We start from the raw sequence: 18,222 nt of genomic DNA on the forward strand, positions 1-18,222 counted from the left end.
TTGTATCCTTTTATCTCTCTACTAAACAAGCATATAAAAGGGTTAGTTTGGTGTGACTGCTGATGTCCTGTGTTGCTGGGAAATGAAGTAGTTTCACATCTTACGAATAAATACTTCATATAAGATATGCTATGAAAACTATCCTTAAGATATTGCTGAAAATACTTAGGAAGTATTTGAAGACCCATAACTCTATAACTGACTACCACAAATTATATTAAAGAAGGAGAATGAAAAAAGTAATTCTTTTGCTGATGGAAGTTGGCAGCTGTATCACTCATTTTCTTAGTTAAATGGATTCAGTGGAATTAATGTTGGATATAAAACTTCCTTTGAGAGGCAAAACTGCTTAAATTATAACCTTATAAATATGATAGGTCTTCCATAGGAATAAGAATGAAGATTTCTAATAAACTAAGGACTTAACTGGAAAAGTGGTTTAAAAGCAGGGAAGAGAGTATGCCCATTTCCAAGAACCAAACCTGGGACTCCTGCTGAGTCCCAAACCCCTGCTCGTTCATGCAGGCAGGCACGGTAGTTCAGGTTTGTGCCTGGCCAGCTTGCAGTGCAAACACAGCCATTGGTGTTGGAAGCCTTTCCGATGTTTTCAATGTGCAGAATTGTGGACTTTGCTTGGGAGGCTTAATTTTTTTTTTTTTTTTGGTAGCTTCAGGTGTTATAGTTCTTCCTTTCAATCTAGAGCTAAATTTTCAGACTCAACCAATACGGTAGCCATTCTGCAAACCACAATGCATGCTCTTTTCTCAAGTTCATTGTTCTGTTGTTCTCCAGTCTAAACAACTGTCTCTCTTACTTGAAGCAGCTGCTTGCATTTTAAAGGTGCTTCTGACCAGGTACTAAACAGTTGCCTTGCTATTAATATTATTATTTAATAAGGGAAGGGACTACTATCTTGTATTTTGGCCAAATGTCTTATTTATTCTTCATTTTTTTGTGAAATAACTTTGTCTCTTTGGAGAGAGGCATTCATAGGAGGGCAAGTGTGTCTTACACAGATCATACAATGACTCTCTGGGTCAGTAATGATGCCTTCATTGAAATAATTGTTTTAAGGACACTGCCTGTAGGCATAGAGAATTGCATTCATTTAGGTATGATTGCTAGCATTTACGTGAACATATGGGCACATTTTTTTCTATCAGAGCTTTCCTTTTTCCAAGGTAATTTTGTATTGTGTTGTTCAATTAAACACACTTTATAGGCATCGTTAGACTTCACAAAATTGTCTTCCTCAAATGGACCTTTTATGAGTTGGTTAAGTTGCTATTTTGTTTTTTCAGTTTGTTCTGACAAATGTTGTGGGAGGCAGGGACTTAAATAGCCAAGCAATAATTTTTATGCAGGTAATTTAAGTATAACTAAATCAAATAAAATTGAACTTCTCTGCCAGCTTTCAAAGACCCATCTCATTATGTCCAAATTTGGATTCAATTTTCCGAAATTCAGACTTGCTTGGAATTTGATTTCCTAGTTTAGTCTTTGACCAGTCTGGCCCACACAAAACTTTCCTTCTCTAAGTTGCCTCCCCACTCATCCCCTTGTTCTGTTACTGCACTAACATGGCAGTTGCTGTACTCAGTCTGCATTTTTGAAACCTAAGAGACGCTTCCCAAATTCAGTGAATCTAACAGCTGGAGAGCCATTTGTGATGAGTTTGTTGGCACTTTTTAAATCTTTTGTTGCTGGAGTACCTTTTTAATGACTGCAATGTGAATTCATCGATGAAGTGATGAATACAAAAGCCAGGTGACAGTTCCCTTGCTCGAGTTACTCTCTTTGCCTTCGCTGGGACTTATCCACATGCAGTACTTGAGAAAAGTGAAGTCAATCCCCTAAGTGGAGTGAAGTCAATGTGCTCAAAAGCAGAAAATACTAGAACCTGTTTCTGAATGCTCTCATACAGAAGTCAAGTAGCCTTAGACTGCTGTAGCTTAATCTGAGCAACAGGTCGTGTCACGTTTTCTGAAGAGGGTTGGATTACAACAGTGCATTAAACCTGCACGGCAACTTCTTGTACTTCATTTTTTTTAACTTGCTTTACTGCAGTGCTTTCCCAGCTTTAGCTGATTTGCTCTTATTTATAGAGAATATAGTTAAGTGTCATATGATAGAGATTACAGAGAGTGTAGATAATTGATTTTTTTTTTTTTAATTCAATCTGTGATTCAATGCTTAAATCTGTGATTGACTTTTTATTTGTAGACTGGACTAAATATGTGGCAAGTGCCTGCACCAGTCTTTTTAAACACAAATTAGTTATCTTAATTCGTCACTGCTTTGTTTAAAAAAACAGATATCTTAGTGTGTCATTGGATGTTTAAAAGAGTAATGTGTCCTTAGCACTTGAGCTAAAATACATCTAGTTTAGTCTTCTTTAATAATTCACCAACTGACTTTGAGCACAAGCTATAAAAATGATGTGGCTAGCAAGGTAAGAGGCCTGCAGCTGGCAAGTGGGGGTACACTAAATGCATCTCACTTGGCTTGGGAGTTAGCAAAAATCTCAGATTTGGGAAATGAGTCAGTACCTCGCTCAGAAAATCAACATAGGTATGGCAACTACAAGTTAGAGACCCAAAAGATTTTTTTTTCTCTCTTTCTTTCTTTGTTTCTTCAAGAGTAAAATGTGATCAAAGCCACTCTCAGTCTCTGTTCCTTCAGGGATGTACTCATTTTTATTTTATGCAGGGTCAAGACATGAAGGAGGTGGGTTACACTGTGCTTAGCAATAGGCCTGAAGAGCTTAACCAAATCAGACCAAGGATAAAGGAATCAATAGTAAGAGACAAACAAAACAAACAGTGCTGCTTTCTGAATATCACATTAGTGTCACGTGTTTTCCTTTCTGTTTTGTGAAAGAAAAGATCTGGTCACATATGAATGTCTCTCTGTTTGTCAGGTGAGGTGGGGTTAAAGAGGCCCCCTTCTTTAATGGCTGAAAAATGAAGACAAAGATGGATTGAGGGAAAAGGTAGAATACAAAAATGAGTGGGATGAAGTTAAGAAGCCAGGGTCTGGTAGTAGCTACAAGGGAGAAAAAAGGGGAACACTAAAATGAGAAGACGTGCCCCCCCCATCCCCAAATAAACAAAACACCACCAATGACAACTAAAAACCCTACTGCCCCACACATTCTAGCAGTTTTAGGGTAGGATTAATCTATCCCAATATAGGTGACTAAAGTGTAGATTTTTATATTTGACAATTTATATTTTATAATAAAAGAAAATAAATAGGTGCTGTCAAGGAATAATTAACGCGATTACAAAGACAGAGATTGGGAGAGCATGTAAGTGCTAGTGCAGCAGTAATATTGTAGTATCATGGCCTAAATGTAAGTGTAGGTATAACTTTCTATATAAGTATATATGCATATACCTATTTTCCCTGCTTATTCTTTTGCTGTGTTTAGGAAAGTGAAAGGCTTGTAGCTGCTTTATGTTTGTTCCTCTGATGATTTTACTAGTAAAAACACTACACCTTTCCTTGGCTTTTTATTCCAATCATGTAGATGTGTATGCAGAGCTGTGGTTTACAGTCAACATCATGGAAAATTTCAGTTAAAAATAACCCATGCTGAATTGTTCATGTTTTCATTGTATCATCAAACTCAGCGAGTTCTTGGTGGCTGATTAGGAATGCTTTTGTACTGCTGAAATTGTCTGATTCTTGCCATTCTGCTGTGTTTTATTTGGCTATATGAATTACAGCTTCCAAATTGTTGGTGGATCAACAAGCAACATTCTGAGAAAATTCATAGAAATGTTTGTTTTCAAATTTGTGGGGGAAAGGGATAGAAATGCCAATTATTGTTGTATTTTTGCCTATATTGTCACACTGAAAAGTTTCCATACCCGATAAAGATCATATTCTATTAAAGTCTAGAGTAACTTCTGGGTAAACATGTAAAAGGAGGGCAAGATTCTTTTCTTCCAGAGTTTACAAGTATAGTTCTCTCTCCCTGACAGCATCCACTTTTAATTACAGAGCTATCCATTGATGTTGTGTTCCTGACACTGAACACTGCATGAGGCTGTTGTATTTTTGTTGCTGACTTCATAGAAATAAGTTTTGCACTGTTGACTTGACAAGCATCATTGAACTTTGATGCGACAGAGTAAAAAAGTAGTACTGGAAAGCAAATAATATGCAATAGATTAAAAGGGTCCAGGTTCTATCATGAAAGGAAAAGAACCCTAAACTGCTCATGACAAGTGGAAGAGAGATGAAATTACTGAAGGAAACATAATTATCTGGCTTTATGAGGAAGGACACTCTGCCAACTATTTGGTGCAGAAGAGATTGAACTGAGGATTGTCTGCCAAAGAAGCAGGAAAAAAATGTAGAGAAACTTCATGCCTACATAGAGTCCAGCAAAACTGCAAATGAATGAGAACGTAGAGTGGAGTGCCATACATTCATCTGGAAATGCCTTTCAAGAGTTCTGTAAAATGGATGCACTTGGGAGAACATTTACCTGAACAACATCAAGTAATCCCTAATTGAACTTCCAGAGTCTGTTTCTTGACAATGCAAAGCAGTTGCATGCATCCTAAAATTTCTACTTTTATCATCCTCTTTCCTGGTGCTGTTTGATAGATAGATTGATTCTGCATTTGCCACTGTAATAGAAATCATCACAATACAACCAAGTACCGCTTGGTAGGGGTTTTGTAGCATTCTCTTTCTTTTCAGTAAATTTATCAAGAGTAAAATCAACCAATTGGATTATAAACACTTGAACTATTTAGAAACAAATCCATGTGTATACTGTTTTGATTTATGTAAGTCAGCCAAAAATTCAAAAAGTAATAAATCTTAAAAGTTAAGTTTTATTTTGAAGTAAAAACATCCATATACCAATATGCATTGAAAAGTCACTTAGAATTAAGCACTTATCATGGGTTCAGGTTGTATGTGTATATATAATTTAATGAATTTCTTGCTATCTCTAAATTTCTATTTTTAAAAAAAGTACTATATTTTAGTCACTACTGTGGCTAAACCCAGGAGTTTTTAAGAACTCTCAAACAGAACAATATTTCTTCTTTCATGCCTGGGTCTAGAGTATCGTTGTCATTAAAACCGCAAGTTGGGAAAAGAAAATATGTTCATGAAACAGGAACCATCCGCATGCCATGCACTTAGAGTCTATATCAATTTGCACAGCGTGCTTTCACTGAGTCCAGCCTTGTTCACATGTGCTGCATCTGGTGTCAGTTGATACATTATATATAGATATGTTGTATTTTTAAATTCTTTGTCAGACACCTACAAGTTTATTTCAGTAATTTTATTTTTATTACAAGAATATTGTACCTGGACCCTTTGTTGACTTTGTGCATCGCTTTCACAGCAAGACTGCAATGACTCAATGACTCTTACAGGTACCATACTGTGAATACATTCTCCTCTTTCTTCCCATAGGTGGTGGCCCTTGCAAAGCATGTAAACAGAAATGCAACTAAGTGTTGGCTACAAGAAATCATGAAACAAATTGTTTAAACGATGCCAGGAGTTTGGGTGAAACAGACCATGTTCTGGCACTGATGTCCTTTCTGGGTTCTGTAAAAAGAAAACTAGAGCATCCAGAACAAGAAATCTCTTCTCCTTTCCCTTTTAATAACTAATAATTTATATATGTTATTAAATTTTTTATTGTTTTTCTACTTTGCACTTGAGGGCACAAAACAGGTAGTGATGTGGTCATATACATGGTACTGAGGAATCCCACTGTTACATTCACTTCAATCAGTTGTGTGACAAATATATATAACTGCAGCTGAAAATGCTGGAATTACTGTTACTTCTTAATTAGGCATTACTACTTCTCATCTATAAGTATTGGAGAGGGAGTTACATTTCTTCTATTATCTATGAAACTAATAGGGAAACTGAAGTGAGAGAAAGTCAGCCGCATGTCCAAGTACAGAAACTCATGGGCAGAACCAGTGATAGATTTAAGGCTTTTAATGTCCTTTATTCCAGCACTGCTCTAGGTGCCCTTGCTGTTGTTCCCAGGGAGAGTGATTTAGGGCATTTCTCTCTATCATTTGAAGGACTTTCCTCTAAAGTATGAAGACTTGTTCAAGCAATTATTGCGGGGGGGGACGACGGGACGACACCAACTATGTTGTTGGTTTTTTTAATTTGTTTTTATTTTTATTTATTTTATTATTTATTTTTAAAGAAAACCTTGAAAGATCTCACCTGGAATTTTTCAAAATGTCTGCTGATCTACTGCACCCCTAAGAAAGGGGAAGTTGTTGGTATTTTAGGCCATCTCTCTCTTCAGTTTGGTTGGTGATTTCTGATTTATTTATTTATAAATCACTTCCCCCCAGGGATCGATGGAATTGATCTCATCCCAAAATTTGACACAATTCTGGCAATAATTGAGGTAATTAGTACTAGCCATCAGTTTTACCCTTCAGAATAAAATGTGGCAAAGCCTGGTGGCATGGCTGTGCAAAATTTCATTTAACAGCTCATTGCAGGCAGGCCAAGTTGGATTGCCAAATATATCAAATCACTTTTATAGATCTAAGCTGTCTACCTCCTGATTTTCTTAATCGTAAATGTTATAAAAGATATTGCTATAGTTTTCCCATGCATTGTAAAAGGAAAGTGTTTTAAATAAGGAGCAGAGCAAGCTGATTTGTTTGGTTAAGTTTACAGGTATTGGTTGTATGTACTCCAGATGTTTGCACACATTCCAAGTCCTAGGGCCCTTTATTTCTCCTCCATCCAGTCTGAATACTCCAAACACGTCCAGTCAGTAGGCAGTTGCTGTCAGTGAGTTACTAAAAGGGCTCATCTGTTATATTTATGTACTTTTCATCCAAGAATGAATAGTTCTTGCTGTGCTGTTTCCAATTCCAGATATGAGGAAATATGCCAGAATACAAGCTGCTTGCTTTGTTTGCAGCTACTTTGTTGTTTCTGACTCTTAGTACATGGGATATAAGGAAAGGGGAATAATGGAAATAAATGCCAAAATGTATCTATTCCTCTGTTCTTGGTGTTGAAATCTTACCTAGATTCTTATCATAGATCTAATCTGTGTATCTAGAATAATATTATGTAGATAATTCTGCCTTATCAGTCTAGTATATATGATCTCTAACACACTTAACATGCGTGTGCTGGAAGGTAAGGAAGTGCTATTATCCCTGTTTGAAAGATGAGGAGATGAAGCACAGAGAAGGAAAGTGACTTGTTGGAGGTCACACATGAAGCTCATGGTGAATTGGGGGTAGAAGACATATCTGTTGGGTGGATGCCTTAAGTGAATCCAATTTGATTTTGCTTTAGATACTTCTCAAGCTCCAGAGCCCCAAACCACCACTCAACTCCTATTGATGGCAGTAGAGGTTTTATCATCAGTCTTGGGGAGGGTATGGTAGACTCATGAAAATTTTGAAAGCATAATTATGGCATTCCCACAGATTTTTGGCTTCTGTTTGGCAGTGTTTGCTTTAATGTCTGGTTTTGGGTGTTGGGGAGAAAAGTGGTGTTTATTTCATCAAAATTATTGTCAAAATTGAAATTTTTGAGGACAGGACCAATTTTCAAGGATTCTATACTTGTGGGTGTCCTTAAAAATAGTACCTTCTTACTTGAGTTTTTTCACTTCTTGAGGGCGGACTGCTCAAAATGCAAGGAAGACCTTCCTCAAAGAGTTAATTTTTATTTGGCAGTTGGATGACAGCAAGTCTGAATTACTGCTTTTCTGTTCATCCAATTTCATTATGAAATATATATTTACAGTTAAATTTATTACATGCAGAATTATTCCCTTTGGAATGAAATCTGATAATTGGTGTATGTTATGTATTTGAGAAACCAAAACAAAGATCATAGATTCATCAAGCACTACCAAAAAAAGAGTTCCAATAACTCTGTGTCATTCCTTCAGTGAGCAAAGTTAAAGCAATGTTTCTGTTAATTTCTGTGAGGATAAGATATATGCATACCTCCTCATTTATACACTTGTTTTGAGTGAATGTGAAGGATGATCAAGCTGTCTGTGGAAAAATATGTGGATATCTTTCAGGTTGGAAGAGTTGGTATTGTTTATTGTGCTTTGGAGGCTTTCTGCTGCTTTTTGATTTCTACCCTTGTGTGGAGGCAGCTTGATCTATGCACTCATCTAGGAGAAAGAAATCTGTTATGGCCATTTTGCAGCTAGGTATCCTGGAATATTGGTTGCCTTGAAAGTAGAAGTATTTACTGAGAATCCAAGTGGGTTTTCCCTAGATGAGAACAACTCTTCATGTCTTCTGTCCTGAATTAGGCAAAGCTTCTCAGAATGCCTTTGAATGTCCCATATGTCACTTGCTAACATCTGATGTGTCTCTGCTGACTGACAGGCACTGGGAAGCCTCCTACCCTCTGGTACCTACTTGCTATACACTATAGTCACAAGGAGAGGAAATGGCATTACTTAGTTTCCCTTTCATCTAGGTTGAATGGGTACTACTCAGATACACTGAAAGAAAATTACCTGGCAGATACCGTCTAGATATCTGATAGGCAGTTTCTTCATTGAGACTTGTCTAGTGTCTCACTATTCTCTGTCTTGGGTCTTGACTAATGCCAGTTTTGATGTTTTGAAGCTGAGCGATAATATACATCTCATTGTACAGAGTAAGCAATTGACTGTGGAGTACGTCATGGGCTATTATTCACCATGGCGGTGTGACTGTGTAATATATAGAGACAATGATAGTGGTGCTGACAGGTCTGCTGTTCTTTTGGACTTACTGATTTGTTAAAGTGTGATGTATCGTATATGTCCAATATCATGGAAAGTGCTTTTGTTTTCATCTGAATCTAGAGATTTCAGGTGTCTAAATGGTGGGTGATTCTTTCCAGATATTGGAGATAATTTGCTATATCAACTCATGCTGCAGTTAGTGTTTGAATCCATGGTGCCTTGTACCCTAATAAAGAACACTTCAAGGCTGCTTTAGCCCCATGAGCAGATCAATGCAACCTCTAACAGATGATAAAAGGATGCTACAATTACATATGCTTGCACTGGTACACTCAGCTACATAATTTTGGGCTTCTAAATAAATTAGAAGACTGTTACCCCTCCCTCCCCCAGTATAATTAAATAGGCAGATCCAGGAAGTCATTCTCTGTGGAGGCTAATGTTGACTATGTCATGATGCTAGAGAAGTAAATCTCATCATGTACATTGGGTGCTTAAATGTATGCCCTGTGGCATTATTCCTAACTGTGTTCTTCTGATTATTTTGGCATAGGTGGATTAAGGATCTGGCCCTACAGAATTGAGTGTTTCCTTCACAGTACCCCAATATATTTAGGAATATCAGCACCACAGTGGAGGGCAGTGGTGTGTATCACAGTATTCATTTTAACACTTTCATACCCTTGAATAAAAAATGTGTTCGTAGGGGCTTCTTTAACTGGCTATATAAATGTAACAGGCTGAATGTTGTGGTATACCTGTGTTTGAATATAATATCTGAGCTGCTCAAATATTGGATCATTTCTCTTCATAACATATGAAATCTTAGCTCATTAATATATTAATTCAGATCTGATCAAGATTGACATGGACAGCTTTTGCAGAGTATGAACAAAAAAACCCCAATAGGAGCAGTGGCACTAATTTATTAACACAAAGCAATAGCTAACTCTATAGATGTTCAGGATTTTCACATGCACCTCTGTGAACAGAATGTACTGCTACTTCTAATACATCAGATTCTGAATAATCATCAGAAATGTTACTTGATAGTAAAGAACACCCAGTTCTATTTTTCTAGACCTAGTTAATTCTGGATGAAACTTCAACAGTTTGGATGAGTATCATTTATTGAAATTACCTTTGTTGCTTAGTAGCAGCATGATTTGTCACCTATATTAGAAAATTATAGTTAGTGTGAGTTTAGTATAATATCTTCTGGTGTTAAAAATGTTAAATCTCACTACGGGAATATAAATTAATATGCGAAGGTTCACATGGGAGTCAGTACAATTGTCATATAATGCTTAACCAAGTCAAATTAACTTCTAACACTTTGTAGAAGGTCCTTTTATTCAAGGAATTATTCAATATTCTGCAAGCTAAAGGATCTTCAGAGCTAACATGTCAAACCTAGAACAGACTTGTATGACAAGAAAAAGCAACAAACCCAGGAAACTAGAAATTAGAGTTCAAATTCATTTTGGCATTGAGTAGTTCACTATAAAGGAATTTCTATGAACAATTACTGCTATTTAATAACCAAGTTTGGATTTGAAAATAACTTAAAAACTTTTTGAGAAAATCTATTCAAATTGATTAGCTTGATGTTGGTGACTTCACCCTTACCACTTCTTACTCTTATAGGAAGAAATCCTGGCATATCTTGGGAGAAGCCTTTTCTCATGAGATTTATAGGAGGAAAAGCTAGTAGACAGAATGAATCTCATTAATTTGGTTACGATGTGGAATAGGAGATAAAGTATTTTGAATTTAGCTCAGTGAACCAAGCCTCAGATATCATAGCCTTGGGCATAGTTAAAGTTTTATTCTCTCTTTGCATTATTCTGGTTTTGTTTTCTCACATTTTACCTCATGGGGTGGAGGGAGAGAAAAATTATTTTGAAAGCAGCTATTAAATCTGTTTCTTACCAACTAAAGATTTTGTGGCATTCTGAGAATATCTGTCTTTGTTCTTGGCTTACAAAGAAAGTAAAAACTTAGTTTGATACCCATTTAAATCAAAAGCGCATTCACGAATTACTGCAGTTGACTCTGGGTCAGGACTGGGTTTCAAGTGAGAAAAGAAAGCATTTCAAAGAAGATCAAGAATAGTCAGCATTTTGGCTATATTTTTTTACTCATATATTTTTAAATATACACAAGATACTACTTTTGTTTTAGCTTTTTCTTAACAGAGAAGAAATATTTCATTGAACCAAGTGTTCTTTGAAAGACAGAATTGTTCCACCATAGAAAATGTGCAGAACACTTACAGTTTTTGTACAGCAAACAATAGCTCACCTCTTCTCTGAAAACATTGTGTGGTTTACTAATTATTAGTTTTCAAATATTTTGGATACTTTAGCTCTTTATAGGTTTTAAATGGGAAGCTTCAATTCGTATGAGACTATTTCTGCTAGATAGTATGAGTATAGCCTGAGGTAAGCGTATAAGGTGATTTTAAAATGTTTCAATGTTTACTTCATGACCACTGGCCTTTGCTCTGTTGATGTGTGGGAATATGTCAGAGCAAAGTGGCTTATTTCCTAATTATTTTTCAAATTCTAGCTCTTGGAATGGGTAGAGTATCTTATATATAAGATATGAATAAAACTGCATATCAGAATAGTTCAACTCCGCCAGTATGTGCTGTTCAACAAGAGGAATGTAGTGTTACTTTTCGCTCAGATTGGTACTTAGAGGCATAAAAATGAACTGTAGTTTACATAAGTGATGCACTTTTACAAATGATAAATATAAGCAAATCATCAGTCTTGTGGCAATTTTTCCAGAGAAATTAAGATTTATGAGATTGTGATATTTATGAATGTATATGGGTAGAGATGTCTTGGGTATTTTTGTATTTCCTTAAGAACTATTGCCCCTCTTTAGTTGAACCCGGACAATCTGGTCTCAGAAACTCAGCAAATGTCATGGAATAAAAACATTTGGTACAGAGTGATATCCTGTTAGTGTATCCTGTTTAGGAAAATGTGAGAGTATGAGTTAGGTCCTTACTGGGCTTGAGACAATCTATACTGATGTCTAAACAATGGGATCTGTTGGAGCTTTTACCAATTGGTTGCACATTCTTAGCAAATTCAATCAACCTTCACTTGCTGTGCTTCTTATAAAACTACTTATTTCTCTTTGGATGTTATTTGTGCACAAATATTCCACCTTCATCCTAAATTCCAGGCAAACTTGTTGATACTAGTATGTATCTCATTCTGTACATCATGCTTTAGGAGAAGAAAAATTGGAAGAAATAGTAAGAAAGGACATTTGGTTCTTTGCACAATAATCAATATAGATACCTTGGATATGAAGCAGCTTTTAAATAAGAGCTAACATAGGCCCTGTTTTGATAAAGAACCTTTAGTCTACGATGCTGATTGGATATCAACTCATAGTTGAATACTGAAAAGCATTGTGACTCTGATCTGAGCTGTAAATGAGATCGTCTGGATGCTGCCCAGTTTTTCCCCATCTATCCAGTCAATAGTAAACGAAGTTATACAAGTCAGGTGGTAATTAGGAATGGACATATTCATTTTCCTTATTCAAAATTTGCTGAACATTGTGGGATTTATGCTTGATTCAGTTGTTACTGGATTTACATCCTCCTTAGGATGCAAGATATAGGAAGGAATGAATAAGGGGGGAGGGGAAGAACATAAATTGTTATTTATTTTTTATTTACAAATAAGCAAAGCAAAGTAAGAAAACATTGTCCTATTCCTTAAATTGTTTTGGGACATCTTCTTGAAGTACATTTTATTCTTTTGAATTTAGATCTGCATTATATGATTTTATGTACTACTTCCTGCTATGTGCCTTGCAAATCATTCCTAAGACCAATTATTCTTAAGTACGCCCCCAGAAAGACTCCTCCAGGAGAGACCTGCACCTCACATTATTTTTTACTATACTTGTTAGTTTTTTAGAAGCTCTGTTTGCTCAAATAGAAGGGCATCTATAAAATATAACTTCAAAAAGAGCGTAAGGGATTTTTCTTCCTGCCTCATTAAAATTGTAGTCTGCAACCATGTAGAAAATGTCACTTGAAGTGTAAAAGCAAAAAATATTGTCTTGAACTGTGCATGATGCATTGGGCAGGTTCTGAAAGCCAGTTAACACAGGTTATCTACTCCTTAAAGCTTGAATAATCTGAGAGGTTTAGATTTGATTTTCCTCTCTTTTTCTTCCCCTCTCCAACTTTAATTTGCACTGTTCATAGAGTGCAGTCATGTTCCTCTACATGGCACGGCAGTCTTGGGCTATATCCTTTTGTGCCTTAGATAGTTGCTAGTAAAACAGGTACTTTTTTTGTTAATGGGTCTGCTGAGCTAATCCCTGAATTGATTGGGAGATAGAATGTGGGTGTCTTGGGGAAAAGACTGAAGATGTGGAAGGTACCAAGTGAGGAGATGTTCAGAGAGACAAGAAAGAGGGAAATGTTTTCAGCTCTTTCCTTTGCTAAAGGAGGGAGAATCTGTGATAGACGATCTTAGAACCAATTGCTTAGAGGACATCAAAAATTGTGTCTTACCTTAGCAAACTAAGTAGCTGTGGGTGGTAAGGAAGGATGGTAGCGGCCCCATAGTCTTCTTGTTCTTTGCTATACAACAGAGGGCAGTTTGGCAGTGTTGACTGGCAGCAGTCATCGATCTATCGGAGAAGAGCAAATAATGTATTATCATAAGTATCTATTGAAAGGCAGCATTTATATCATTGGCAAATTTGTCCAAAGTCTGCAAATTGTAGTTGAATCATAGGAAACATTGTATTGAGGGCATAACATCAAGGATTAAAAAGTCTTAAGTCTTTAGCTGTCTTGCTTAACAAGATTTAATTTAAGATTTTATAAAAATCACTAGATGTTTTCTATTTGCAGGGAGGTTGAAGGAGGTTTAAAATACATTTTAAATCTGGTTTCAAGTATTGTAGACTAAAGAAAAAGATTTGCATTTTATTTTAGCCTAGTTTTCCTAACAGCAGAGATAAATAACATGAAATTTTGTCCATCCTGTGCCCAATAACTTGTTACAACCATATTTGACAGTAGTATAATATTTTAAAGTAATAGTTACATTGAGGACAAAGAGACAGTAAAAGCAATGCTATGACATGAGTTCAATAGTCAGGTATTGTTTGTGGCCTGTCCGCAGGCTGGTGAGCATGTGTACTCACTGCCTGGTCTGGCATGGTGCAGAGTAGGCAGAGGGACAAGCAGAAAAGAAGCTGAGGATACTGGTAGGCTTTGGAGGACGTGGGTGTATTGAGATGGGAACTTGGTGAAGACCAGGAGAAAGATGGATTCCTAGGTGTAAACAGGGCCTACTGTTAAAAGTAGGGAAGTGTGGGGATTTCAGACACAAATCTACAGAAGTAAGGTTTCACAAGTTAAATAGAAATAAATTCTTACATAAACACTGAGAAATGATACTCCTATGTTTGAATATAAACATGTTCAACTAGCTTTTAAGTCCTGAAACTAAAACTGACTGATTTGTTGTTTAAGGGACTGAAAAATAAAAACACCCAAATAGTAATATCTTCAAGGGAAAAAAAAAATTGCTGCATCAATAATGCAATGAGTTATGACTAGTAATGTAGTAAGGAAATCTGAACAAACCTATCCTTTCTTCATCTGTATTTTTAGTCTGACCTTGTTCCTTTAAAGAGTGGCTTTTCTAACAAGTCTGCAGAAAGCCAGCTGTGAGGAGAGGGAGAGCACAGAGGAAAAGTTAGGGCCAATGTACCGTTCTGTGTTACAGAAAGACAGATTTATGGTTTGGGGTCTGTCTTTATCAGGTTGATCTGTTTTGTAGATTGAGTATTAAAATGACTAGCTCTGGACAAATCCTTACCCTGCTGAGAACATTAAAATGTCATAGAGTTTAATATAGAGTAATTGGAGAGAATTCTACTTGAGAAGGAGATAAAGTGAAATTCCTAAAACAGATTTTAAGACTGCTGTGAACCCTTTTTGTCTGTCTTGAATAAGTGTGTTCCACTTTAATGAGATTATTCTGAGGCTCCCATCAGGTTTTATGCACAATTTTCTGCTGGTTTTCTAACAAAGACTTCTTTCTGTTTCTCAATAGAATTTCCTTTCTATTGGGTTAACAGTAATGTCTTTATAGCTGATCAAATGCAGTCAAGTTAACTGACAGGCAAATTATTATAAACAATTATTGTCCTGATTTATATATTTCAATTACGTCGATATTTATTTTGTTGTTTGGCTGCCTATTCAATTTTCTCCTTAGTAGCTTGTGCAATCCAGTTGCAAGAGCTTTTCCTTTCCCCATTCCAGGCTAGTTGCAGTTTTACATTTTAGGGGTATTATTTCCCTGCTGTGTCCTATCATTCTGTGTGAGGAAAAAGGAATTAGAAACTATTCAGGAGGAAGGCAAATAGGAGAAGGGTAAGGGCAACCTATAGCCTAGTATCATTTGCATACCCCATAAAACTCAGTTCAACTGAGTCCACTCCCTGTTGTTATGAAAGAAAAATAACGCACATCTTAATTTTGTACTTCAGCCGTTGTTTCTCCCAAGAGAAAAGGAGTTATTGTAATTCCAGCTTAGTGGAAATATGTGAGGCTTTTACTCATCTTGTGCATAAAACTGATAACCCATGCAGTTGGGACTGCTTATTTATTTCTTATTAATTCATTTCAGTCTTTATAAGTCAGCTGAGCATTCAGCATTTGTAAAGTGATTCTGGAAAATTATTTTGCATAAGTAATAGTAAACACTGGCATTGCTTTCTGGCAGGGAATGAAAATTATTCATAAAATTCCCAGTGGCCTAATGAGCAGAAACGGAGACTCATTGGCTGAAGTTTGGCAGCAGAAAAAGCCATGTTGATCAGCTATGCCTTCACTAGCAGGCATCTTCTGAATCAGTGGGAGTTACTTATTGTGAGGTGTAGAGGGGTACAGAGGGAAGATTTGGCAGACAAATTTGAAGCAGAGGGAGATGGAGAAAGAAGAAAACCTCATACCTGGCAAACAAAATTAGCTGTAATCAGTGTTTTGCTTTCTCCTATTAATTTATCAAGATTTGTAAGAACGCCAAGAAGTTTTATATTCTGTGAAGCACTCCAGCAAGCTTCCAAAGTACGCCTAAGATTTTATAGCCTATGCAAATGCAACGCTGCTAGGTCTGCCAAGTTCTTGGTATTTAAATGGGACCCCGTTACTTCAAACAAGTTTACTGTCAGCCGTTACACAGGAAATTCTTCCTCTTTCTCTTATTTGTTTTTAAGTAAAGCCAGTTTCAACTTAATTGTAATTTGGATTTTTATCATCAAAAATCAGCAAGTGAGCCAATGAAAGCACTCTATAAAAACATAAATAACAGTGGTAATCAGATACCAAAAATAAAATACATGAAACAAAATCTCATCAAGTAATGAACTGACACAATTTTCTCATTTCTCTTTTTGTTTCACAACAGCTAGATTGTCAGATGACTCATCTGCTTTGATTTGAAATAAGATGTGTGTCTGTAGATTCACTTATTTGTATCACTGCCTTTTGTCAATGTGAATTAGGGAGGCTTTCAAAAAGCTGTACAACTTAGAACAGTTTACAGTTGCTATTATACTGTTGGGATATTTTGTTTTCTTCACATCCGAGGTAAGTGTTTAAGTATTTGTTTGTGCTATAATCCAAAGACCATTGGAGAGAATACCTGTCTTTCCACTGACTGCAGAAAACTTTGTGTCAGCCTTTCAGCAATCTTTGACTCATTCTGCAAACTTCAGACCCAGAACAGGGCTCTTTCACCCTTCTCTATATCCTGTTTGTTGTGTCTACGAATGCTCTTGCTCCAGATCTGAAAGAAAACAAACGAATGCTTAAGTTTAAGCACTTGAGTAAGTGCATCAGAGTCAGTGCTTTCAATCAAGCTCAAAGGAATCAGATACTTCCACATGAAGGAGGATTACTACTGTGAGTCAGGTTGATGGGGGAGGGCTGTGGGTACAGAATGTATTTCCAACAACCTAAAGTGTATTCAGTTCCCTCTAATGCTCTGTTCAAACCAGTAAAATAACAATGCAGAAAAATAATCTCTGTATAAATTCTTGCATGATTTCAAAGGGAAATATCAGCGACTTTTGGGGTAATTTCAAGTTCATTTGTCTAATGAGTATTAATGAAGTAAGGAATGGAAACAAATAAACTGAGCCCAGTATTGTTAAGATAAAAATATTGAATAGAATGGAGTGAATAAAAAACGAGTAAGGAGAAATGAAAACTCTTAATACAGAGGTTTTTACACTGCCCTGCAACCCAGGTGATTGTTTCATGTAACACCGTAGTCCTCTTTACCACTAATAATGAACAACTGTACTATAAAATATATGGCTGTGCACATAACTACCATGAAAGCTACAGAAAAGCCTATTAGTAATTATTATGAATATGAAAAAAAAAAAAAAAAGGCTACTCTCTTGCTATCTGCACGTGCTAGTCATCCTGGCTCAGTGAGCTCATTAGAAAAACAAAATGGTTTTGTTTGATCATGATGTAAATGATACTCTACAGGGACTTCAGCAAGGTTTCCCTAAACCAAAGCCAGTGAGTGAAGCCCATGTTGTTCTCATGGGGTGGGGAAAAAAAAACCCCAAATCACAGCACTCTACATACCACCATAGCACCCTCCAGTTTGTCACCTTTTAATATCACAGTGTGTGGAAATGGCTACTCAAATGCAAATACAAGATAACAGCAAATGTGTTCATAGATAAATTTTTACAATAGTGTTATCTTGATTTATTGGGAAGACAATTATGTTTAGCTGGGTCAATTAATAATTAAACACTTTCATTGTTTTTCCAAATCACTGCCAAACAAATGTGGAGGCTTTTTATTTTCTTACCTCAAAGGATTGCTTTGGTGCTCCCAAAGCAGTTCTTTGCAGCTTTCTTGGACTACTCAGGCTCCCATCCTTAAAACTTTTTTTTTTTTTCCTCCTGAGCTGCTCTTAAGACTGCCTATTAGTTTATAAACAATAAAAATTGAAAATGCTACAAATAACCAAACTAAACTTTTGAGACCACAAAGAGATAAGTAATATTTGAAGCAAGTTTGTGCAAATTATCAAGATTAAACCAGTATGGGGTCATGCAAAATTGTTTAGAAAATCATAATTTATCAATGTTAAAACAGAAGGAGGTGCTGAGAGGTATTTCCATGGGTAGCTATTCTGCATACAGTATTATTTGTTAATTGCAGTAAAGATGTGGATCAAATAGAGATATATGAATTATGTTTGCTAAATCTGTAAAGACACCAAGCAGGCGGGGAGTGCAGTTTGTTGCGCTGGTGCAGGGAAAATGGACTGTGGATTGTTTAGGTGCCTTTTGATTCTTTGATTACCCTTTGAGAAGAAAAGGCCTGCATGCAATTTTAGGTCATGTCCTACAGTGAACTTTGTTTGAATAGTCTCTCTGTGTAAAAA

Source organism: Haliaeetus leucocephalus, unplaced genomic scaffold (genome assembly GCF_000737465.1).
Source record: "Haliaeetus leucocephalus isolate CR32 unplaced genomic scaffold, Haliaeetus_leucocephalus-4.0 Scaffold240, whole genome shotgun sequence".
NCBI lineage: Eukaryota > Metazoa > Chordata > Aves > Accipitriformes > Accipitridae > Haliaeetus > Haliaeetus leucocephalus.